Source organism: Peromyscus eremicus, chromosome 2, assembly GCF_949786415.1.
Source record: "Peromyscus eremicus chromosome 2, PerEre_H2_v1, whole genome shotgun sequence".
Classification (NCBI taxonomy): Eukaryota; Metazoa; Chordata; class Mammalia; order Rodentia; family Cricetidae; genus Peromyscus; species Peromyscus eremicus.
In genome coordinates, this window is record NC_081417.1 from 147,479,741 (window position 1) to 147,504,801 (window position 25,061).

The 25,061-nt window shown below is 46.5% G+C and overlaps 1 protein-coding gene across 3 annotated transcripts in view; it reads left to right on the forward strand.

Moving 5' to 3' along the window:
• Positions 1–14,982: 14,982 nt before the first annotated feature.
• Luzp1 (leucine zipper protein 1) overlaps positions 14,983–25,061 on the forward strand; it is a 78,430-nt gene continuing 68,351 nt past the window's right edge. For 2 of the 3 annotated variants that reach the window (XR_009377694.1, XM_059255208.1), the window contains exon 1: positions 14,984–15,321. The gene's annotated coding sequence lies outside the window, so the exon portion shown is untranslated. Of the gene's footprint in view, positions 15,322–25,061 lie in introns of all 3 variants that reach the window. The other variant, XM_059255209.1, reaches the window with a different exon arrangement.

The following is a 25,061-nucleotide window of genomic DNA, read 5'->3' on the forward strand; positions in this document are numbered from 1 at the left end:
CTTGAGTGACAGTACTATCAACCGCAGGGTGGCTGGCACCTGGTACTGTCCCTGACCCTGGGGAGATCACTGAATGGGACAAGGCTACCACTTACTCATTTGGAACTAATTAAGTGGCAAGCCAAAACACACACAGTTGACCATTCCAACTACAGAACAAGGTCTGGCCCTTGGGCTTCCAGTTGGCAACCTGTGATCCTTTTTATTTTTCTGATTGGCTATTTTCTGTCCCCAGATGGTCCCCAGATCCCTCACAGAGCTCAGAGTCCATCTGGGGACCAAAGTACATGAAACAGATTAGAAAGGCAGACAGCCTGTCCTGCACTGGCCTATCTTGTGCCCCACCCCCTCAGTGCCCTCAGGTGCCCTTCCAGCCAGCTTCCTGTCACCAGAGTCAGGGCTGGGAGGGACAGGGAGGGGACAGTGCCTTCTTTCCAGTCTCTGGTAAGCACCTGATGGCGAGCAGTCCTCCGCTGAAGGGACTTAGGATGGCACATTTATTTGCTTTGCTAATCCCATATTTTGTTTTCAAAGGCCGAAGCAGGGATCCCAGACCTAGAGAAAGAGGATTTTAAAGATCACATGGAACACCTTCAGTCAGGTCACCCAGGTCACAGCAGCAGCTCATGAACTTGGGGTGCTTTACCTCGATGACCACCACCAACTCGGTGAAGAGGAAACCACATCATCCCCATTTTGCAGACAGGTAGACTGAGGCTTGTATTCATATCTAGGAGATGGCCTAAGAACAGCATCACTAGCTCCCAGTTTATCCCACTCCTTGAACCACTCTGGGTTTTGTTTTGTTTTTTGAGACAGGGTCTCTCTACTGTGTAGCCCTGCCTGTCCTGGAACTCACTATGTAGACCAAGTTGGTCTCAAATTCACAGAAATCCTCCTACCTCTACCTCCTGAGTGCTGGGAGCCCTGCTTCCCTGAACCACACTTGGACAGTTCATTTACCTTGGTGTGCCCTCCAAGTACCCTTGAACAGATTCAGAGATTGGGTGCTCACCCCCAACCATACCCTTAACCCAGTACTAGCCAGGCACTATGGTTTACACTAGTAGTCTTCAAAGACTTTATATCATTTCTTTTTCTTTTTCTTTTTTTTCCCTTTTGAGACAAGGTATCTCTGTGTACCCCTGAATGTCCTGGAATTAGCTCTGTAGACCAGACTGGCCTCAAACTCAGAGATCCATCTGCCTCTGCCTCTGTGAGTGCTGGGATTAAAGGTGTGCACCACCACAGCCTGTCTATATCATTTCTCCCTAGCAACAGTCACCATGTTATATTACCATATTGTACCAATTGTGGGCTTAAGAAAACAGGCTTAAAGCAGAGAAGGAACTGGGCAAGGGTACAAACCTAGTTTTGTGTCGTCTCCCCCCCCCCCCCCAGACAGGGTTCCTCTGTGTAGCTTTGCACCTTTCCTGGAACTCACTCTGTAGCCCAGACTGGGCCTCGAACTCACAGAGACCCACCTGGCTCTGCCTCCCGAGTGCTGGGATTAAAGGCATGTGCCACCACTGCCCAGCTACAAACTTAGTTTTAAGAACAGGCTGGGATCAAATGCTTTGATTTTTTGATTGTTTGTCCTTGTTGTCTTAAATCAGGGTCTCACTATGCACTCCTGCTGACTTGGAACTTGCTGTGTAGATGAGACTGGCCTTTCTGCCTGTCTCTGCCTCCTGAGTGCTGGATTAAAGATATGTGCTACCACATTGGGCTTTGCTTTTAATTTGTTTTTAAAGATTAAAAAAAATTATATGGGTGTTTTGCCTGTATACACAGTGACTGAGCAGGCCAGAAGAGGAATCAAGTCCCCTGGTCCATGTGGGTACTGGGAATCAAACCCTGGTCCTCTGGAGAAGCAGCTGGTCCTCTCTTAACCACTGAGCCATTTCTCCAGCACTAGACAGAGTAACTTTAGACATGGGCCTTGGTTGTGTCGGAGCTGGAAGGACCCATTCCCTTCTTGTCCTTTTCCTGAAAGAGGAACGTAGTCCCTAGAGGGGCTGGTACAGATCTGAGATCCCATCATAGGATAGAACCCAGTTGGGAACATCTTGCCCTCCTGAAGTTTTGAGAATGGCATTGGCCTCCTCCGAAATCCTGGTTTGTTCCCTATCTGTCCACCAGGTGGCGCAGAGGCATCAGGGGAAAGTGCAGAAAGAAGGGTGGGCAGCCGCCTTCCTCTGGCACAAGTTTTCTCCAACAAGCAGGTGCAAGCAAGCCTCTGCCTGTTCTGGGACTGCACTAAGGTCACTGTACGCATTGCAGACACTCGCAGAGGCAAATTTGGCCTGACCACGGAGGTAGCAGAAGGCGATGGTAAAAGCTGGGAGATAGACTCCGGTGGACGGGGTAGGAAAACTTTGCCGCTGGGGACCTTCTTGGCATCTGGTTCAGAGGGTTGTGCTATCAGCACACCAAACAGTATGCAAGATGAGGTTCTTATTTCCCGGGCTCTGCACTGAGATGGAGGGTGGTTGTTGGTGCTTTTCTTAGGTGGTTGGTGGCCACCACTAGTGAAGCGCTATCAGATGGCAGAAGTCTCTGCCATCACTGTAGGGGCCACTAATGAGTCTGACAGCTCCACACCTCAGCTTAGACCCTGCAGTTCAATCAGACTTCTGTTCATCTCACACCACACAGGGAACTGTAAGTTCAAAGGCTGGAAGGCCGGAAGCTTTGAGTGGGTGGGGGAGGGGGGAGGAGGGGAACAGGACTGAGGGAGGCCTAGAAGAAAGGGAGGATTGGATGAGAAGTAGGCTGGGCCTTGTGGACTCAAGCAAGCTATCTGCTCTGAACTTGATCCTGGGAGGAACATGGAGCTATTGAAGATTACTCGGAAGAGGATGGCACGGTGGGATCGGTGCTGAGCTGTGTAGACATAAGAAGGGAGGTGGAGAAGTCTGGAGACAGAGAGGCCAACCAAGAAGCTGAGCAAAGAGCCGCAGGCTGGACGGGGGAGATGACAGCTGGGGCCTGGTTTTCCCTCCACCCCCCCAAGACCTTCCCATAGGCCCCTAGACGCCTTAGTGAAACTGTTGTCTTGGTCAGGTGTCAGTTCTCACAGGGTCGGGGGCTTCCTTGGCCTAAGGAGATCATTTCTCCACCTGGTATATCCTAGAAGATCCTTGATATCAGTGTAGCTATCTAGGGAGAGAGATCGGCTAAAGAGCAAAACCAAATCATGGGGGTGGGAGGGCAGAGGCAGGGCAGTCTGTTAGGACACATACCTGTGGTAAGCATCTCTTTCAGGTGCCAACTCTGCTAATTATTGGCTGGGTTACCACAGCCAAGCCGCTTTGGTAATCCACACCTCAGCTCCTGCATCTGTAGAATGTGGCTGTGGAGATGGCTCAGTGGGTACCTGATGACCTGGGCTAGCGCCTCAGAACCCACCTACAAGTGCAGAGAGCCAGCTCCATGAAGTTGTTCCCTAAGCTCCACACATGTTCAGCCCCCCCCCCCAACACGCACACACAACAATAACAATAAATAAAATATAAAAAATAAAATGTGATTGCGGATAGGATGATCAACCTTTTAGGCTGTCTTAGGGGCTGGACAAGGTGGTGTGTGTAGAGCGCAGCACAGTTCTGGGGGGAGGGGTCAGAGAAGACCCACGAAGGGGGACTCTCAGGCTGTCTATCATCAGAGAGTCTGGCGATGTGGGTGGGCACTCTGGGAGAGCCTCTTCAAGACAGGGTGGGTTTCAAACCAGGTCAGCCCCAGGCTGACACCACATGGAATTAGGCTAAGGGAATTCTAGCCAAAGGCAAAGAGCCAGAGCTGGTCAGTCCAGGGCTACCTTCTGGAGGAAGGTGCTGTGTCTGTTCCCTTGTTTAAACATTCAGAATGACTTTCCTGGGCCAGGTTTCAAGGAGAGGACCTCTGTTCCATTTTGGTGTTCTCTTTCTTGTTTTGTGCGTGCACACCGAAGGTTGCCTCAAAGCCCAATTACTGCAGTAAAAGTCTTGTCTATATCCCTCATTTTTATTTTTCCTTTGTTTTTGTACGTGTGTAAGTTGTGTGTCCGTGTGTGTGCCAGTGTGCGAGTGTGTGCACATGTCTGTACTTTGCACAGAGGACTGATAGAGCTGCTCTATCAGTCTCCTCTGCCTTATTTCTTTGAGACAGGGTCTCTCACTGAACCTGGAGCTAGTCTGACAAACAGAAAACCTCAGCCATTTTTTTAAAAATATGAGTGCTGGATTCTGAACTCAGGTTCTTTTTTTTTTTTTTTTTTTCTTTTGAGACAGGGTTTCTCTGTGTAGCTTTGCGCCTTTCCTGGAACTCACTTGGTAGCCCAGGCTGGCCTCGAACTCACAGAGATCCACCTGGCTCTGCCTCCTGAGTGCTGGGATTAAAGGCGTGAGCCGCCGCCGCCGCCGCCGCCGCCGCCGCCGCCGCCGCGGTGGCCACCACCTGGCTCTGAACTCAGGTTCTTTTGCTCACCCACCAAGCGCTCTTAACTGCTGAGCCATCTTTCCAGCCCCTACATTATTATTGTTTTTTTCCTTTTCTCTGGCCTGCTGGAAAATTGAGCCTGAGGCCTCATACATGTTAGGTAAGTGCTTTACCGCTGAGTTACACCCAGCCCTTTATGTACCTTCTTTCAGGTGTTCATTATGGCCGCTGTGTGAGGTAGGTAGATAGGTAGGTAGGTCCTACTTGTTATTCACCCATTGTATGGGCGGGGAAACCAAGGCTGGAAAAAGTTAACACAGGTACAGGGATCGACATTTACTTGGCCTATGGATAGGTCAGTGCACTTAGAGCCCGAGTTTCCCCAGCACCTAGAGTTATCCAGTAAGTAGAACTGGGCCAAAAGCCACCAAGGGACACACTTAACACAAGGTACAGCAGTCGTCGGCTTGGCAGCACTAACCACTGTTTGTATGACGTCTGCCAGGGAGAATTTAGTACGGGAAACATGAGCTTCTCCCCAATCACTGGCCTGGATACTTCCAGTCATCCCAAAGCAAAACTTCTCCAGGGAGGGAGGGAAGGTCCTGGAAACAGAGTCCAGAGCCTCACATGCACACGTTAGATGCGTGTTACCAACCCGAAAGTGAATTCTCGTACACGATTTTCCTCATGCCAGGCTGCTGTAAGAGCCCACACCACTTGCTTGGTTTGTTTAATCTTCCCAAATGACCCCAAAGAACAGAGAAGTTCAAGAATGACTTAGAGTCATGTGACGAGTAAGTAGGAGAGTTGGGTTTCTAAATAACATAGCTTAATGATAGGGAACTTGTCTGGTAGGCAGAAAGCTCTAAATTCAGTCTTTGGCACCAGGAAAAAAAAGTTAGTTAATTAACATAACCTTGTCTCCAGGGTCCGTGCACCTAATCACGGTTACTACCTTCCTATACAACTGGAAACACATCCTGTTTCCTTCTTTGCTTTGACTGCCAGGAAACTAAGAGCCACAGTTTGGGTTCTCCCGTAGTCTCTGTCCTTAGAAAACTTTCCATCACCTTGCTGCTGTAATCAGATTTTCATGTTTCTTCCTTCCTTCTCCTCTGGCCTTCGGCCCAGGCTTTCATTACTGCTTGATTCCTACTCTTTAATTATTGATCAAATGGTCTTTAGGCCACAGCGGAAACCACCTCCAAACCCTTTTTGGAATCGGCAGGACATAAGACATTTATGAGATGAATAGAGACTTTCTGAGCAGCCAAGCCAGCTGGTCACAGTCTGCAAGGATGAGTGTCTCTGAGCAGCGTCCACTGGCTAGAACAGTGAAACCAAGTTGACTCTGTGTTCATGAAATTATGATAGAGAGATACAGACCAGCCTGGACATCCTTAGTGTCTACCTAAAGGGACGCTCTTCCAGTGGCTCAGTGGGTAAAGTGATTGTCACATGCCTGAGTTTAGATTCTCCCCAAACCCTGCCCACCTAGAATCCCAGGGCATGGAAGTGGGGTTGGAATCTCCAGAGCAAGCCAGAGAGCCAGTGTAGCAAAACCAATGAGCCCTGGGTTCAGTGGGGACCCTGCCTCAACACTTAAGGTGGGGAGTGATGGAGAGAGATACATGACTGTAGATGCAACTGAGTGTCTCCATGCTGGCTGTATCCTTGAACATACAGAGATCCGCATAGCTCTGCCTCCCAAGTGCTGGGATTAAAGGCGTGCGCCACCACCACCCGGCTTCTGCTATGGCTTGCTATTAGCTCTGACCCCCGGGCAACTTTATTTATTAACATACAAATAAAATCACATTTCAGTACAAATAAAATATCACCATACACGACATCAGCCTTAGGACTCTATACGAACATGCACACATGCACTTCCATACTCACCTGTGCATGCACACACATGAACACACCACACACACGTGCATGCACACACACGTGCACTCACACACATGCACATACACACATACATACACATGCACACACACAAAATGTATATACATATTTGAAAAGGTTAAAAAAAAAGTGAAGCTCTTCCAATGTATTCCCTGGCCACTGGAGGGATGGAGTAAAATCCAGATTGACTCAGGCTCTGCCACGTTCCATATGTGGCTTCCAAGGTCACCCTGGTGTTGGCATCCAATTGGCAGATGGGAGCGCACATGCATACTTCTTAACCACATTGGCCCGGATGTGGTGCCTCGTCATCCTTGCCACTGTCCCCTTGGTAGGAAGGAGTCGTGTAGTAATTGCAAGAAGGGCTGGAAAAATGTAGTCTGGGCTGCTTTTCTCCGAAACCGCTCTAAACATGGAGGGGAAACATCTTTAGTGAATAGCTGACACAGGTCCAGTTCGTGTATATATGGATGAAGACTGGCCACAAAAAGGAAAATGAGAGCTGGGCGGTGGTGGCGCACGCCTTTAATCCCAGCACTCGGGAGGCAGAGCCAGGCGAGTCTCTGTGAGTTCGAGGGCAGCCTGGGCTACAGAGCGAGATCCAGGACAGGCACCAAAACTACGCAGAGAAACCATCTCGAAAAACTGGGGGGGGGGGGGGGGAGGAAAATGGGCTTGCCTTGTTTGCAAGGAACCAGAGGTAAAAAGGAGCATTTAGGGCTGAGGAGATGGCTGGGGAGGTCAAGTGTTTGTGTCACTGAGATCTCGGTACTGGGAAATGGATCTTTGCACCTCATTGGCCAGCTAGCCTATCTGATTCAGGGAGCTTTAGGGTCAGTGAAAGAGCCTGTCTCAAAAGAATAAGGGAGTGAGCTTGGAGAGCTGGTTCAGTGGTTAGAGCATTGGCTGCTCTTGAAGAGGACCCAGGTTCAGTTCCCAACACCCACATGGCAGCTTACAAAAATCTGTAACTAGAGTTCCAGGGGATCTGACACCCTCTCCTGGCCTCCAAAGACACCTGCACTCAGGTACACACACACACACACACACACACACACACACACACACACACACAGAACTTAAAAAACAAAATGAATCTTAAGAAAAAAGTAATGTGGAGAGCAGGTGAGGATGTTGGCCTCTGTCCTCCACAGCGTGTGTGCATCGCAGCCCCTCTGACACACACACAGAACATTTACATTTTTTAAAAATTGTGTTTGTTGTGTGCACATACACATGGAGGTCAGAAGTGGACATTCCTCCTCAGTCACTCACCACCTGTATTTTAGAGATAGGGTCTCTCAATGAACTGAAGCTCATGGGTTTAGCTAGGCTGACCAGGCAATGAGCCTCAGGAACCTGTTTGTCTCTACCTCCCAGTGATATCATTACAGGCTTGGGCAGTCACACCCAGCTTTTTGTTGTTGTTGTTGTTGTTGTTTGAGACAGGTTTTCTCTGTGTAGCCCTGGCTGTCCTGGAACTGTACACCAGGCTGGCCTTGAACTCAAGGCATATGCCACCATGCCCAACCACACCCAACTTTTTTTGTGGGTGCTGGGGTGGGAAAGTCAGGTCCTTATGATTTTGTGGCAGATATTTTAAGGACAAGCCATCTACTGGCTTTACATTTACAGTTTAAACCAGACTTTCGTCCACAAGAGAAGGAAATATGGAGAACACCATGATTGGAAAAAATCCAAGAGAGATTGAATTTTCACTAGTTTTTAAGGTTGTGGAATCAGCCTGATGCCCCAAGTTTTACCTTGGGTGCTGGGTCCCATAGTCTTTTTTGAGTTAACTGCTTTGTTCCGAGTTCTGTGGGCATTTGGAGGACTCATGAGAAAAGAGATAAGGTCCTAGTCTTCCGGGTTACTGAACTAGAGCTAGGAGGCAGTGTAATGAATGGAATGGCCTGAGGTCTGGAAACAGGAGCCTGGAGTCAAATTCCTAGCTGTTACATAGCTGTGTGATGAAGAACCCACATGATCTCTGGTTGTCAGATTCCTGGCCCAGTGGGTAAAGTCTATTGTGATAAGCAGGACGACTTGAGTTAGAATGGCATCCTGTTAAGTTGTTCTCTGATCTTCGTGCACAACCTGGCTCTTGCCCCTCATTTGTCAGCCTCAGCGTTCTCATCCGAGAGATGGAGTTAACAGGCTGACATCAGGGGCTTGGAATCTGGCCGCTCCGTGGGCTCTGCCTCCCTGGGATAAGTGTGTGGCCTCCCGTCCCGGTGCAAGGACTGTCACCGCACACCACTACCCCCTCCCCGCGCGTTCCCGGCAGAGGAGAACCCGGAGTTCACAAGGACGCGGCTTCCTGGCCGCGTTCCGGGGAAGGAGCTTTGCGCCGCGGGTCCCATCCCCCGGTCGTCCGGCTCAGGAAACGCAGAGAAAGCCAGGAACCCGGCCTGCCAGGCCCCGGGGCCCTCCGCCCCGGCCTTCGGCTGCAGGAAGCGGGCTGGCGGGAACGCCCTGCCCGTGGGTGGGAAAAGCCGGAGCTGCAGCATCGCGGCGTCCCAAGCTGCAGCGAGCTGTCACCGCCGCTGCGCGCCCCTGCCGCAGCCCCAGCCCTGCGCCAGTGCGGCAGCCGCGTGGCCGGGATCCTGCGGGCGCCACTGCGCCTGCCGGGGCGCAGGGAGGGAGGGCTCCTGGCCAGAGTTCTCTTGGAGGGGGCGACATGCTGAGGGTGTGTAGGTGAGTGGTCCACAGCACTGCTAGGAAATTGCTCGACCCGCTGGCGTTAGACCCCGGGTGTCTTTTTGAGCCTTAACTTTGTTCTTGGCGCCCGGAGATTTAGTTTCTTGATGGTGAAGACCTCAAAAACAGTTCCGGACCTAGAGGCTACTGTGATGGGCAGACCGCGATTCCTTTTCACCAATTACAAGGAAGAAAAAGATGGAGGACATAAAAGGGCGGTGCTTTTCTAGGATAGCATGGTCATTGGAATCGGTCATTCTCGAGCTTAAGTCCCAGCTTTTCCCCTTACCAGCTGTGTGAACTTCTCTGCGAGTCCAGGCCATGTCCTCTTAAAGGAGTCTTCCAACTCTCCGAGACTCTGTTAGGTCCCTACTCGGTATCCCTCGATCTCTCATAGCCCATGGCCTGATTCCTCGTGACACTTAGTGCTAATATCATTAAACAGTTGTATTCGATGCCCTATCTCTCCACCTCAGAAGTCCCAAAGTTCAGGAAGATAGGAACCTTTGCTAAAGGCAGACTGTGTAGCATTGACACATTAAACACTCAGCCATTTGTTGTGAAATAAATAAAGGAGTGAAGGAATGAGAGATGCGTGCCAGATGCTGCATTAAGGGTAGAAAAGCACCAGGAATGAATCAGCATCGTTCCTGTCTTCAAGGAGGTCCCAGACTGGGTTGGGGAGAAGAATGAAGCGGGTTTGTGCAAGGAAGATGGTCCTAAGTATGTGCTAACAGGGGTTAAACAGCCCTGGAGATAAACACTAATGGAGGAGAGCAAGCAGGAGAGCAGAGATGAGTGACACCCAGTCCCTAGAGGCCTGGGATAATGGATTTCTTTTCCACTACAACATACAAAGTACTTAATTTGCATAAGGTGTCATTGTATGTTTTTATCCTAAGGAGGTGGGGGAATTGATGAGAAATTTAGTGACTTTTTCAAGCTCTCCTCCTGTATGGAGGCGGAGAGCTGTGCTGAGGATGGACTCCAAAACCTTGTGCCCACTAGACAAGCTATCTACCATTGAGCTATGTCCTCAGCCCCAAGGACCCAGCCGTTGATTTTGCACCACTCTTGGTTTAGGTCCAAGTAAACGTGTGATTTTAGGTAAGTAACTTTGCCTGTCTGACTTGCTTTACCTCTAAGCCTTGTTTTCCTAATTTAGAAAGAGCAATAAAGACTTCCTATAACCTTATGAAACAGTTGGTGCAGAGCACTCATCACTCACCATGGTTCTTAGTTTGTGCGAAAGGGGTCATAGGTGCTTGTAGAATGAATGAGTGAAATGGTTGTAGTGCTGGGAGCCCGGGAACATGAGGGACATAAAACCATGCCATTTGAAGGCTAGCAGCCAGGTGGAGGGTGATTTTGTTCCTCCCGACTCTCACTTTCCATGATTCCTATGAGACTTTGCTCCCGGTCTCATTCATTATTGCGTTATAATTTACTGTTTGCAAACCAACAAAGGTGAGCCAACTGTAGCTTGGCTAGCATACTTTTTATATATGCTTTTACTGCCTTATTTTCTGATGACAAAGTAATACGTGCTGCTTGTAAAAAAAATTAAATTGCAGGAAGATATCATTGGGGGAAAATGAAAGTGCAAGTGTAGGCACACAAGACACAAGAGCCGACAGCTTGCTCTTCTTTGGGAGGGAGGAGGGACATCCCACTGTGTGAGGGCTAATTTCTATGTGTCAGTGTGTCTGGGGTACTGGATGGCCAGATCTTTCCTAGCTGTGTCTGTGAGGATGATTCCAGATGAGACTAGTATTTGAACTGGTGGACTGAGTAAAGATTGGAGTTGGTAAATGGTATAGCTGAGGATTTGTGCACACCGGGCCCCAAACACTTGTATGCCTGTTATGCATCAAATCTCAGGCCTTAAGAAGGCTCAGCGTGTATGTGCATATGGACTTGTAGCCCCAGCTCCTAAAATTCAAATCTCAGTGTTTCTCTGGGATGAAGCTCTTACTTTGAATGAATGAATATATGGTTGCTGGGATCCTGGGTCTTGGGCAAAGAATTCTATCTTTAGAAACATTTACTAGGACCCCACAGAAAATGAGATGGGATTTGTAGAACCTTTTATTTATTTATTTTTATTTTAGAAAAGGGGTCTTATGTAGCCCAGGCTGGCTTTGAGTTGATCCTCCTGCCTCTGCCTCTGGAGTGCTGGGATTCTAGGCATGTGATACCACACCCAGCTACCTTTGAGACTTTCTATGGCTCTATTCACAGCTGGCACAGAGCCCCTCTGGGGATGTGTTTGCAGCTGTGTTTCACTCACTTGCCTCCCTTTTAGCATTTCGTCGTTTTTTTTTTTTTTAAGTTCCTATATATATACACACACAGAAAAAAAAACAAAAGTAATAAAATAAAAAAAAAAAAAGGTGAAGGCCCTCTTCACGTTTTCTTCTTGCCTCTGGATTTTCCCTATACGTAGACTAAGCACATACTACAAAGCACAGACCTCGAGTACACCTGCGCTGCTGTAACTTGCCATTTGCAGTTAAGAACACTCAGCAGACACTTGCCCCTGTCTATTCATGCAAACCCACCCTGTTCCTTTTACTAAGGGCTCCTGGAGGGCAGGACTGTTGTTGAGTCCTTCCAGCCTGGAAGCCAATACATGGGGGACTTATTGGGAGGAAGAGTGTGAAATAGTAGCAGCAGATTAGGGATGTAGTTCAATAGCAGAGCACTTGCTTAGCATGCATGAAGCCCTGTGTTCAGTTCCCACTAACACTCCTGAGTGCTCTCTCTCTCTCTCTCTCTCTCTCTCTCTCTCTCTCTCTCTCTCTCTCTCTCTCATGAACTGAGTGCCAAGGTTTTAACTGAGTTCTTCCACACACTATTTCATTCAATCCACAACAGCCATCTCATTTTGGAGATGAGAAACTGAGGTTCAGAGATTTGGAAGTCTGAGGTTTCATAACTGATAACTGGTGGAGTAATTTAACTCCTGAACTGTCCTGTTCCAAAGCTTTTGCCTTGAATGAGTTAGTGATTGATGGGGCCTTGCACACTTCAGAGGCCTGCAGACCCTTCCCTGTACTGCTTGGTTCTCCCTGCTGAATGTTAGCAGTATCTTAAGCCAGCATTTTAGCAGATAGAGGGACTTAGGAAAGGCCCTTTGTATCTGAAGCAATCCTGTGATCATGCTTAGTTTTCATGGGAAGTAGCATTCTTGAAGCTCCTAGTTCTAAAAATAAACCACAATTTTTAGGGGCCCTTGGGGACTAGCCCAGGCATTTCAGGACAACTATTTGCCTATCTGCAACACAGGAAATTAATCAGAAGTCCAAAGCCCTTCCCCTCTTCCCACAGTCTGGTGTTCTGGAAATGCCCAGTGCCTTGCTGTGGTTCTTTTGGAAGACCATGGGGCAGCCAAGGGCAGCCTAACACATATCCATCTCTCTGTGAGGAGGCACAGAGCAGAAACAGGTCACTCTGCTGCAAGAACCTGCAGAGAGAACTTGCAGCTGTCAGCTGGGAGGTGTGCCAAGACTGATGCCCTGGGGCCTGCAGAATCCACCTGGGGTCTGGAGACTGGGGAACTGGTTCCTGTTCTGGTGGGTAATTTCAGTAAACCTCTTCCTTATGTCTAACCTTTGAGGTCTTCCCCTATGAAATGACTGGGTGGATTCCCCCCCCCCCTTTTTTTTTTCAGACAGAATCTTAACAATGTCTTATGGCCCAATCTGGCCTTGAACTCCTGGGATTACAGTCACCATCCTGGTGACTGGGTGCATCATCACAAGAATGCTATGTGATGTTAGAAATATCACTGATGGTGGTAATTTTGAAAATAAGAATGATAACTACACTGTTTGTGCCTGGTGCTTTCTATAAAATATCATATTTATTTTGCTTACTTATTTTTTGAAGCAGTATCTCACTGTGTGACCCAAGATAGACACAAACTCACAATCCTTCCTAAGTGTTGAAATTATGGGCATGTATCACTCTGCTTGACTTATCACATTTAATTAATTAATTAATCTTTTGGTGCTGGGAACTGAACCCAGGATTTTGCGCTTGCTAGACCAGTGCTCTACCACTGAGCTAATTTGCCAAATAAAGATTAAACAAATAACACAAGGACCATATGATTATTCTCATTTCACAGATAAGGAACTGAGGCTTAGTGAACTCCTATGAATTGGGAAATGGGTTTGTGGCATCACAAGTTGAGTTCCACAAACATGTGTGGGGTCTCATGCCCAGAAATAACTAAGAAACAAATGGAAAATGTATTTATTTAAAGTCAAGGTGTTATGTAGCCCAGAATGACATCAAACTCACTGTGTTGCTGAGGATGACCTTAATTTTCTTTTAAAAAATTTTATTATTTTAAATCCCAGCACTCTAGAGGCAGAGGCAGATCTGAGTTCAAGGCCAGCCTGGTCTACAGATCAAGTTTTAGGACAGCCAGCACTACACAGAGAAACCCTGTCTCAAAAAAACAAAACAAAACAAAACAAAAACAGAAACAAAAACAACCAAAAAATTTTATTTTTATTTATTAATTTTTTTATGTGGATGAGTGTTTTGCTTACATGTTTGTATGTGTACCGTGTATGTGCCTGGTGCCTGCCAAGGCCAGAAAAGGGCATTAGATCCCCTGGAACTGGAGTTACAGATTGTTGTGAGCTGCCTTGTGGGTGGTGCTGGGAACTGAACCTGGATCCTCTGCAAAATGCTCTAAACACGGGACCTTTTTTTTTTTTTTTTAGATAGGGTTTCACTATGTAGCTCTGGCTGTCCTCTCACTATATAGATGAGGCTGGCCTCGAACTCACAGAGATCCACTTGCCTCTGTCTCCCGAGTGCTGGAATTTAAGGCGTGTGCCAGCCACTCTGCCTGGCTGTGCGTTTGAATTTCTGACTTTCCTGTCTCTGCCTCCTGAGTGCTGGAATTACAGGAGTGTGCTACCACATCAGTTGATGCAGTGCTGGTGCTTAAAGCCAGAGCACTGTGCATACTAGACCAATACTCTACCAACTGAGCTCTATCCCTAGCCCCGAAGGGTAGTCCAGGCTGGCCCGTCCTCTTTAGCATTTGTCTACCGGTGTGCATGGCCATGCCTGGCATTATTTTTTAAAAGGCATGTTCTCTTAGTCTTAGCCAGCTGGTCTCAAACTGGTAATGCACGTGCCTCCTGAGTGTTGGGATTGTAGGCATGTGCCACCACCACACCCAGCCGGAGGTCAACCGGATACAAGTTATGATGTGTCCATGGCCCCGTGAGAGCGCAAGTCAATGTCATCAGGTACCGAGAGCCTAGAGGCTTGGCTTTGCCTAGGGGAAACTAGGAGGACACACACATGAGATGAGGGGGACGAGGACAGAGCATGAGCAAAAGGCCAGGTGTGGGAAAGCAGTGGGTGTGCCGAGGGAAGTTTGGGTAAACTTTAGAGAGTGTGTGTATGAAGGTAGGAAGTGAGCATACCAGGCCACGGATTTGGCCTTTGTTCCACAGGCAATAAAGAGCTTACACAAGAGGCGTCTCCAGAGACCAACCATACTGCTGCAGTCAGAGAGGAAGCAGCCTTTAGCCCATCTGTGTCCCGGCTTGTGCAGGCTGCTGGGTGCCAGCGCGTGGGAGGGCATTCACAGAGAAATGTCTCTGACTGTGGCCTGTACTCTGCTGGGTGTGGGTCCTGGGCTACCTTCAAAGTCCTTTCGCCTTTCTCTGGGCCCTAGTACTTTGCACATAGAAGGCGTTGGTGGAACTATTTGAGACTATCTGGCCACTGCCGATTCCTGTTTGAAAACAGGGAATATAGATAGGAAAGGACTTTCCTGGCAGCACAAGAGGAATGAACGTGGAGTTAGTGGGACTAGAACTCATGACCTCCGAGCCACGCCCAGTTCCTTCTCCACACTCGCTAAATAACAGTGGTGTTTGTTGAGCGATTACTCCATTTGGGGCCCTGGGCTAATCGCTGTGCACGGATGATCTCACTGCACCCTCCCAACGTCTCTGAGAGGCATCCCTTTTGAATTCAGTCTTGCCTTCCAAGTCAGGTTACCGTCGGAGCCCAGCACCTAGCTAGGAAGGCAATGAAAACTTGGCTGGGTTCAAACCCTAGGTTTGGAAGTGGGAGGGCAAAAGAAAGGCCCAAGGGGCGTGGCCTCGACTCAGTCACGCCCCCGGAACGCTGACGCCACACGAGGCCCCGCCCCTCATTGTCAGTCTGGGGGAGCCTGAGCAGGCGCCGGCTGCTGGGAGCGAAGCGCCGGATCCTTCGGCGGCGGGACCGCGGGCCGGAGCGGCAGAGGTGAGGCGGCGGCGGGAGCGCGGCCCGGCGGGTGGCCCGAGGGCTCGGCTTGTGTGCCGGGGGGGGGGGGGGCTCGGCCGGGGTGTCCCGGGGCGGCAGGGAGTGCGCGCGGCTTCTGGAAGCGGAGCCGGGAAGGGGAGGTCTCCGGTGGGCCAGCCCGGGAGAGTGTGGCCGGAGTTGGAGGGAGAGACTCAGAGATTTTTTTTTTTTTCCTCCGGAGGAGGAGGGGGAGGGACGTTTCTGAGGAGACTGAGGAGACGCCGGGTGAGGGCGAGCGCGGCCGCGGCGGCGGCGGCCCGGGAGGCGTCGGGGTCCGAGCCGGGCTCCGCGGGGCGGCGGGCGGGGAGGAAGGAAGTGAGCGGACAGGAAGGGCCGCGGCCGGTGTGCGGGACGCGGCGCGCGGGGGACGCGGAGAGAGGCCCGCGGCGGCCCCGGGGCGTCCGCAGCTGTCGGCCGGGGCTGCGGCCCGCGCGGCTCCCGCCGGCGCGCTGCTCCGTCTCGCGGCCAGACCGCCGCGGCCCGGGAAGGAATTCGAGGCATTCGCTTTGTTTAAGTTGCCAGTCGACAGTCCCGAGGACTAATTAATGGTGGAATCTGCAGGGGCACTCGGGCAGCCGCCGGCCCCCTCCCGCCGCCGCGGTGAACTTTCCGCAGCGCGCACCCCGCCCCGCGCGCGGCCCGGCGGGGAAGGGAGCCATGGCTTCCCGAAGCGCAGGAATGAAGTGCGGTTTCGGGAGCCGCTTTTGGCCTGCGGCTGCCGAGGCGACGAGCGAGGGGAAGCCGGCGTCCCGGGCACGGCACGGCGGGGCTGGGGGGGTTCCGCAGCCCAGTGGGGACCTCTCCGAGGTGCCTGCGGTTTCTGCTAATTACCTCGCAGGAGCCTCCGCCGGCCGAGAAAGACCCATCTTGCTTTGGAGCATCTGTTTCTTCATCGCGTCAGCCCCTTTCCTAACACTGCAGAGCTTGTTGTGGCTTGTTTCGGAAATGCCGAGGCGGGTGCTCACACTTCGGGGTGGGAGACGGGAAGAGAGCAGGCAACCCCCCATCCCCCTTCACACACCTCAAAAAAAAAAAAAAAAAAAAAAAAATCTCCGCAGTGTTCTTTACCGGGGAGCTTGCAGATTCTCCGTCGCACCTTCACTGACTTGAATGACCTTGGGGGAAAGGATTGTGCTTCTGAGCGCCTCGTGGTGGCTTTTCTGACCATTGAGGAGAAAATACTCCCTGGACCTCACTGCCGTTTGGGGGATAATTTTTGAGAAGTGGGGTTTGTTCAGGGTATTTCGTTTTACCAACTGCTGTGGTTCTGGCTTAAGGATCTGGACTAGTGACAGGGCCGGGAAGAATTCAGATCACCTAGGAAGATTTAGCAACCCCAGATGAGGGGAGGATATTTCCTTTTGGAAAATCTGTGCAGTATGTTCCAGATTGCCTTCTGTCATTTTGTGTGCAGTTTTGGTGGCATTTGTGTGGTTAAATTCTGTAACCCCCATAGAAAATTCTTCTCTTGTTAGAAATAATTGTTTTGCACAGAATTTCCCCTTGGGGCAGATTAAGGTTTTGCTCAATTTACTCAGAAGAATTTTCCAGGTTTCTAAAATTAAATCACTTTTCTAAACATAGCAACTAAAGTTTGAAAAACTAGAAATAGTGGGATGGGTAAGGGATGGATTGGACTCTGAAGGCAGGAAGTGTAGGTTCACAGCGACAATTCATTAATAACAAGGATTTTTAAAAGATTTATTTTTAATTGTGTGCCTGTGTATGGGAATGTTCACATGAGTTCAGGTGCTGTCTAAGGCCAGATCCCCCTGGAGTTGGAGTTCTAGGCAGTTATGGTTCCGAGCTGCCTGACGTGTGCTGGAAGCTGAACTTTGGTCTACTGGAAGAGCAAGAAGGGCTCTTAAACGTTTCCCCTCTATCTAGCTCCTATAACGTGGATTGTTAATTAGCCTTCATGATTTTTTTTTTAAGCCTGAAGATCCAGAAAGGGAACAAATAATGTTGAGTTGCTACTCAATAATATTGCTAGGTGGCAAGTATATTATATAGTCTCATAAGTCTGTGAAGTGCTAGTTGAAAAAAGTGAAGATCAGAATGTACAAGTGACTGTTCCAAGCTCATGCATATAACCAGTAAGAAGTGGCTCTGGAATTTGAAACCAAGTCTATTTGTTCCATACTTCCAATTCTATGCTGCCTTGGGAAACAAGAAACTTAATTTCTAGATCTTTGAGTCAGCCCATTGGGTCACAGTTGGACCCTAGAGTGATGTCAGTATGCTCTGGAGGCCTTGATACAAAGGCTACATAAAAGTATGTACTGTATACAGTAGGTACTTAATACTTTGCTTATGTTGGAAACATTTGTATTAAAACAGTGATTGCCTAAGTTGGTTATACATTTCATCTGTATAACAGAAGCTGGTAGAAAGGTGTAATGATTCTGCAGTAGAGGCCACCATTAAGGTGACTTCAGGATCCAGAAATTGAAAGATTTTCATGTAACAGTTTTGAGACAGTACCGACTAAGTAAAGCATGCTACTTGTAGGACTCAGATAATCCAACTTGAAGGATTTGTTATAAAATTTGACGCACATAATAGACACTCAGTAAATTTATTTGCTGAATGAGTATATTATATATTATTGATATATAATTTATATGTGATATAATTGACCAATGTTAGGTATATAGTTTGAGCTTTGACAAAGGTATAGTGTTGTATAATTGTGAAGTCACTACTACTACCTTTATTCTTTTAAACTTTTCTTTAAGGAATTGATAACAGATTGATCCCAAGGAAGATTAGGAGGTTTCTGTGCTTAGATTTTTTTTTAAAATTAATTAATTAATTTATTTCCGAGGCAAGGTTTCTCTGTAGCTTTTCGTCTTTTCTGGATCTCACTCTGTAGACCAGGCTGGCCTTGAACTCACAAAGATCCACCTGCCTCTGCCTCCCGAGTGCTGGGATTCAAGGCGTGCGCCACCACCGCCCGGCTCTGTGCTTAGATTTTATACTATGAGATCAGAATGAATACTAGGGAGTCCGTATGCCAACTTGGTAGGAAATAATGAAATCTTAAATATTTAATGGTGCACATAAGAGAGGAAGTAGATTTTAGTTACTTCTAGGCCCACGGATATATTTTTGCTAAAATTAATACTATTTAAAGTTTTATTAAGAGTAAAACTCTTTGAAGTGTAGCTTGTATACATAATAAATGCTTAAAATGTTAAGTTAACATAACATGTTTACATAATACTTAAGTGTAGGGATGCTGTGAAATGGTTGAAAGTCTCACCTTTCCACCTGTAACCAATTTATCTTTAATGTTGATCTCTGATTTATTTTAGCCAACCTTACACAAAGGGGACGATATACTGGGTAGAAACTATGGCTTGCTAGGAAGATATCTGCTGATTTTTTTTTCCCTTATACTTTCTTGAGTCACTGAATTGACTCAAGTTGCTTTAGCTTAAGTCTCTCTGTATTAGGAAATGCCAAAACCTTCCTTGCAGAGCTTCTAGAATCTAGAAGAAACCACATTTCTACTTCATTATTTTCCTTTTTCTCTCTCATTTTGTTTCTGTTGTACAATTCTCCATTCTCATCTGCAAATTTCTCTGAGAATAGAAACTTTTGTTAATATCAGCTGTTGACTCTCTCTGTATATACTATTAGGAAATAATAATTAAATTAAAATACCCTCCAGACTACTCAACATTTTGGGTGACTGTAGGGAGAAAATTATAGTAGCTTACTTCATAGTTGTGAAGTAGTTATTATCCTCATTTTATACACGAGGGAGCTGAGCTCAGAGCAGTTACTGCCAGACCCTGTGAGGGGCAGACTATATATTTGAGGTCAGGCAGGTTGAAGCTTTATTCATTACACTCTGGTATATGGGGGGATATCTTAAAAGAATAAACTTGAACACACCATGTCAAAATTTGAGCTGCAATGTAGTAGGCATGCTGCTGCTGTCCTCATCTGTTCTCTTAGTTCCTAGAGATGCCTCCTCAATGCTAAAGAATGCTCATCTTTTATTGCACATTTCCTTTCCCATACTCAGCATTTATTCTTTTTAAGTATAGTATTTTGTATTCATTTACTGTTTGGGCCACTCTTCTCCTTTATATGTGATCCAAAGTTTCCATCACTTTATTATTCAAGAACTTCATATTTGGCCTGTGCCCCTCTCTTTCTGTTTTATCTGGACAGTTTTATTTATCTGAGTTTTCAGGCTGTCTCATATAGCCCAGGCCTCAGACTCACTCTGTAGCTGAAGAAATACTTAGTGTGTGTGTTGCAGAGAATTGAGGTCAGGGTCTTGAATATGCTAGGTAAGTGCTCTGCCAATCTCCCCCTCGCCCCCTGCTTTGCAGACCAGACTGGCCTTGAACTTGCTATGTATCCCAGACTGGCCTTGAACTCATGACTATCCTTCTGCTTTAGTTGCCTGAGTACTAGAATTATAGAACTACAGACATGTACCACCATGCCCTGACCAAGTCATATTTTAAGTGTGTGTTATTAAAAACTTGCATAAAATTTTAAAAACCTACCATACCTTTTTTTTTTTTTTTGTTGTGTTTGTGGTACTAGGGATTGAACATGACATCACCTGTATTTTGAGACAGTGTTTAAGTTGCCTAGCTTTAAACTTAAACTTACTCTGTCAACCAGGCTGACCTTCCACTTCTCTTTTTAAAGATTTGTTTATCTTTGTATGTGTTTAAGAAAGAAAATTGTGTGTGTGTCCATATGAATTGTACAAAGGCCAAAAGAAGGTGTTGGTCTCTTGGAGCTGGAGTTTCAGGCATTTGTGAAACCTTTTTAAGTTAGTGCTGGGATCCGAACTCTGGTCCTCATGATTATCCAGCAGCAATTATTTTTATCTCTTTAAATTATTATTATATGGACTTCATCCCCTCTATTCTCTGGAAGAGTTGTGTCATGGCGTCCCCCCCCTCCCCCCAAGGTTTCACCCTGTAACTCTGGATGTCCTGGAACTTTCTTTGCTGGCATCAAACTCACAGATCCACCTGCTCTGCCTCCCAAGTACCTGAGCTTATGTTGAGTATCAGAGATCCTTCTCATAACCCTGTCTTGCTAGTCCTTTCCCGTTATTCCCTATCATTGGCTTCTGTTGCTTTTTTTCACTGGACCTATTATGATTTATAATGATACACCTGCTTGCATGATTATTATCTGTCTTCCTACTACACTCTATAGGAGCAAAGAAGTTTTGTTCTCGAGTGTATGTATCCCTAATACCTAGCACAGTATGACATGGAGTAAGTGTTTCATAAATATTTAATGATTATATCCCAAAGTGGAGTTTTCTACTGGGAAAGGTGCTTGGTCTGTGCTTATATAAGACAGTCTGATTAGATAACTGAAATGAGATACCAGGTAGTATCCCATTGGGATTATTATTACTCTTTGGTTTTTCAAGACAGGTTTTCTCTGTGTAGCCCTGACTGTCCTGGAACTCACTGTGTAGACCAGGCTGGCCTCAAACTCACAGAGATCATTTGCCTCTATCTCCCAGGTGCTGGGATTAAAGGTGTGTGCCACTGTCCCCATCTTGAAAGTATTTTATTGGTCCTGTTGATAATGAAAATTCTGAATTCTTGGATATTGTGACACGTGCCTGTAATCTCAAAACTGAGATTGGGGTGGAGGCTGAAATGGAGATCATGACTTAAAGGCTAGCTTGGGCTGTATGGTGAGGCCATGTCTCAATCAATCAAGCAAGCAAACAAACAAAAATAGAGCTAGGAGAGGTCTCAATGGGTAAAGCACTTGTCGCACAAGCTTGAGGACCTGGGTTCAGATCCCCAGAACCTATACAAAGCCTGGCATGATAACGTGCATGTGTAATTTCCAGTGCTCCTACAACAAGATAGGAGGCAGAGATAGGAGAATCCCTGGCTGCTCTCAGGTCAGCCAGCATGGATTCTGTAGGAGCAAATGAGACCTTGAACAAGGTAGAAAGTGAGGTCTTAACACTCAAGGTTACCCTCTGACCTCTACATACATGCTGTGGCATGTGTATATCCATACTCACACACAAGAACTCACATACACAGCTAAAACAAAAAACAAAATAGGAGTTGAAGAGATAGCTTCGTTGGTAAACTGCCTGCCATGCAAGCGTAAGGATTTGAGGTTGTATTGCCAACACCAGTGTAAAAGCCCAGCACAGGGGTGATAGAGATAGGTGGATCCCTGAAGCTTGTTGGACAGCTGATTGATGAGCTGCAGATTTAGTGAGAGACCCTGTCTCAAAATAATGAAGTGAGCTGGGCATGTGATACATACATACCATTAAAAAAAATCCTAGTACTTGGGAGGCAGAGGCAAGCTAATCTCTGTGAGATTAAGGTCAGCTTGGTTTGTGTACTGAATTCCAGATCAGCTAAGAGCTACATAGTCATAGTGAGACTCTCTCCAAAAAGAAAGATGAGCAATTGAGGAAAGACAGTGCTGACCTCTGGCCTCCACTTGCACAAACATTTGCACATACCCACATGAACAAATATATACCCCATCCCGACTCCCTCCCAAAAGAGAAAGAAAATCTTCAACTAGTCAGATCTGTTCAAATCCAGGAGGCTGGGGAGATGGCTCACTGTTTGAGAGCACTGGCTGTTCTTCCAGAGGACCTGGGTACTTACCCCAGTACCCACGTGGCAGCTCACAACTGTCTGTAACTCCATTTATAGGGGACCTGGCACCCTCACACAGACATAAGTGCAGACAAAACACCAATGCACATAAAAGTCAATGAATCTTAAAGCTAGAGAATGTTGGTAAACTTTCTTGGTAGTTACTCTTTTCTGTATTAAAGGTGTAATAGTGTGTACATTCTTTGAGTCAGTTTGAGTGCGGAGTAGCCTAGTAGACATTTTATAATTGAGTGATAAATAGAAATTTCTGCTTTAAGAGAGTTTAGTGGCATAGGACTGTAATCCCAATCGGAGGCTAAGGCAGGTGGTTTGTGAGTTAGAGGCTAGACTGGGCTATATAGGGAGAACTTTTCTCAAACAAAAATAAAAAAGAAACATTATAGTCTACTGATGGTCAAATCTTGTTTGTTTGTTTTTCAAGACAAGTTTCTCTATGTATCCCTGGCTGTCCTGGAACTCACTCTGTAGATCAGGCTGGTCTTGAATTCAAGAGATTCGCCTGCCTCTGCCTTCTGAGTGCTGAGATTAAAGGTGTGTGTCACCATGCCCAGCTCCAATAATGTTTTTTCTATGTGTGACTCCTTTGGTATAGATTATATTGTTTCCACTGTATAGATTCGAAAGGTCAGTTTGCCCAGGGTGTCAGTGTCCAGCAAGAGTCCTAAATATACCTTTGAACACCACTATACAAGTCAGAACATCAACTGTGTACATGAAAGATCATTTCTTCCTAATAAACACAATCAACGCTTTGTCATCTTCCCTAGGATAGGAAGAATATCATTTTTAGATTTTAAAAAATTGTATATATTGTTTGAGATTATAATTACTTCATTTCTTCTTCCCTTTCCTCCCCACAAACTCTCCTATATACTCCTCCTTGCTTTCTTTCACATTCATGGCCTCTTTTTTAAATTAATTATTGTTACATACATACATTCATAAATACATACATATTCTTAAATACATAAATGTGCCTGCTTAGTCTATACCATGTTACTTAGGGTTAGGGTTATGGTTAGGGCCTTGAACTTGTGATCCTCCTCCTTTGGTGATCCAAGCAGTTGCGATTACAGGTGGGAGCCACCAGACCTGGCAGGAATTTTTTTTTTCCCCTCCAAACTCAAAGTTTCTCTGTGTAGCTCTGGCTGGCGTGGAACTCTCTGTAGACCAGGCTGGCCTGGAACTCACAGAGATCCACCTGGCTCTGCCCCCAAGTGCTGTAATTAAAGGTGTGCAACACCACTGCCCAGCTTGGAAAAACTTGATTTTTGTACTTTCTGCCACAGCTGTACAGTAGAGCAACATGAGATATTCTTAATATAATTTGATAAGATTGGACATTTTCAGGGTCTTTTGATGCTTGATTGATGACTAGGTTAACTAACACTTTTGAGGTTAGATTCTAAGTCAGTTTGAAAGTAACCATAAAAATTTTGAGGGAGACTGGGTGCAGCTCAGTTAGTAGTAGTAGAGTGCTTGCTTAGCATGCTGGAGGCCCATACTTGGTCAGATTTCTCAGGAATGAACATACTCGCCCGCATGCAAGATATGGTGCTGGGGTGTGGAGTGTGTGCATATCATGGCTGAAGTTCAGTCCCCAATATAAAAAGAAATGTGATTAAAAAACATAGATGGGGCGTAGTGAGACAGTTAAAGGATCAGGGAGAGAGACTGAGGAGATTCGAAAGAAACCAAGGATAAAATTTTTAGGTCATAATAAAAGTTAATGGAGTGCAATTAGTGATCTTGTGAGGTAACAGGAATAGTCTAGAAACATGGAGTTTGTGTTTAGGGGAGGAGAGAAGATGAGGGCACTGAACTGACTTCACTTATGGCTTTGGTTAGTGTCACATCAGATTTTAAAAGCCGGGATTTACATATATCTGTTGTTTATAGTACTGGTTTTGTGTTCAACCCAGGGATCATTAATATAGGACAACCAAAAGACAAAAGAAGTGCCACACATGGCTCTTAAAATTCTAACTGGGGAGACAGTGTTTAGTTTTGAAACAGTTCCTTAACTGTATTGAGCTGTGTATAAAAAACTGAAACAAAGTATGTAGACTAGTGGCCCAAAAACCAGCCTCATTCAAGAGCTTATTTTTCCAAATAAGGACATGAAGATGAGAAGCATCTAATATCACTGTAAAAGATGGAACATTAAAAGCAGATAAGAGAAAAAGGTATCTTAGAGGAAAGCAGTTTTAAATACTGCGTAATTCCCCTTATGGAAAATGTACACTAGTGTCCTTTGGAAGTTTTAAATACTGCATATTCCCCTTATGGAAAATGTACACTAATGTCCTTTGGAAGTCCGTTGAGTGGAGTGACTACAGTAGAGTCTCTTGTGCTGCTGATTTATCTGGAAACAAGTCTGTAGTTTACGAAGTTTAGTCCCAGGACTTCATGAAGGCAGTTAGACCAAGTTCTACGTGGTAGATTTGAGTTAGTGGGACGAAGAGGGTGGTTTTCAGAATAGGGCAATGCAAACCAAAGATACTGAGATTGGGGTAAACTTTGTGTGATTGGTGGGCTGGAGAAGACCTGTCTGATATAGTTATGGACTATCAAGAGGTAAGATTATTAACCAGTCTGACAGTGAACACCATCAGTAGTCACATTGAGGAATTTAGGCTTGATCTTGTCAACTTTTGGGAGCCATTGAAAGTTTATAAATTAGGCAGTGACATGATCTACTTGGAATTATAGACTGTTATTATTAGGTGTTAAGTAGAGTTAATAGGATTTTAAAATTTACTTCTTTTTAAAAACCAGATCTTACTGTTTTTATTTTATGTGTATGGGTGCTTTGCCTGTATGTATGTCTGTGCATCTCATATGCTTTGTGGTAAGAAGAAGGCGTAGGATCCTCTGGAATTAGAGTGACAGATAGTTGTGAGCCATCATGTAGGTTCTGGGAACCAAACCTGGGTCCTCTGGAGGAGCAACCAGTGGACATCTGGAGCCACCTCTCCAGTCCCTTGTTTCTTTTTCTTTTTTTTCCGTTTTTTTAGATACTTCACTGTGTAGCCCTTGGTG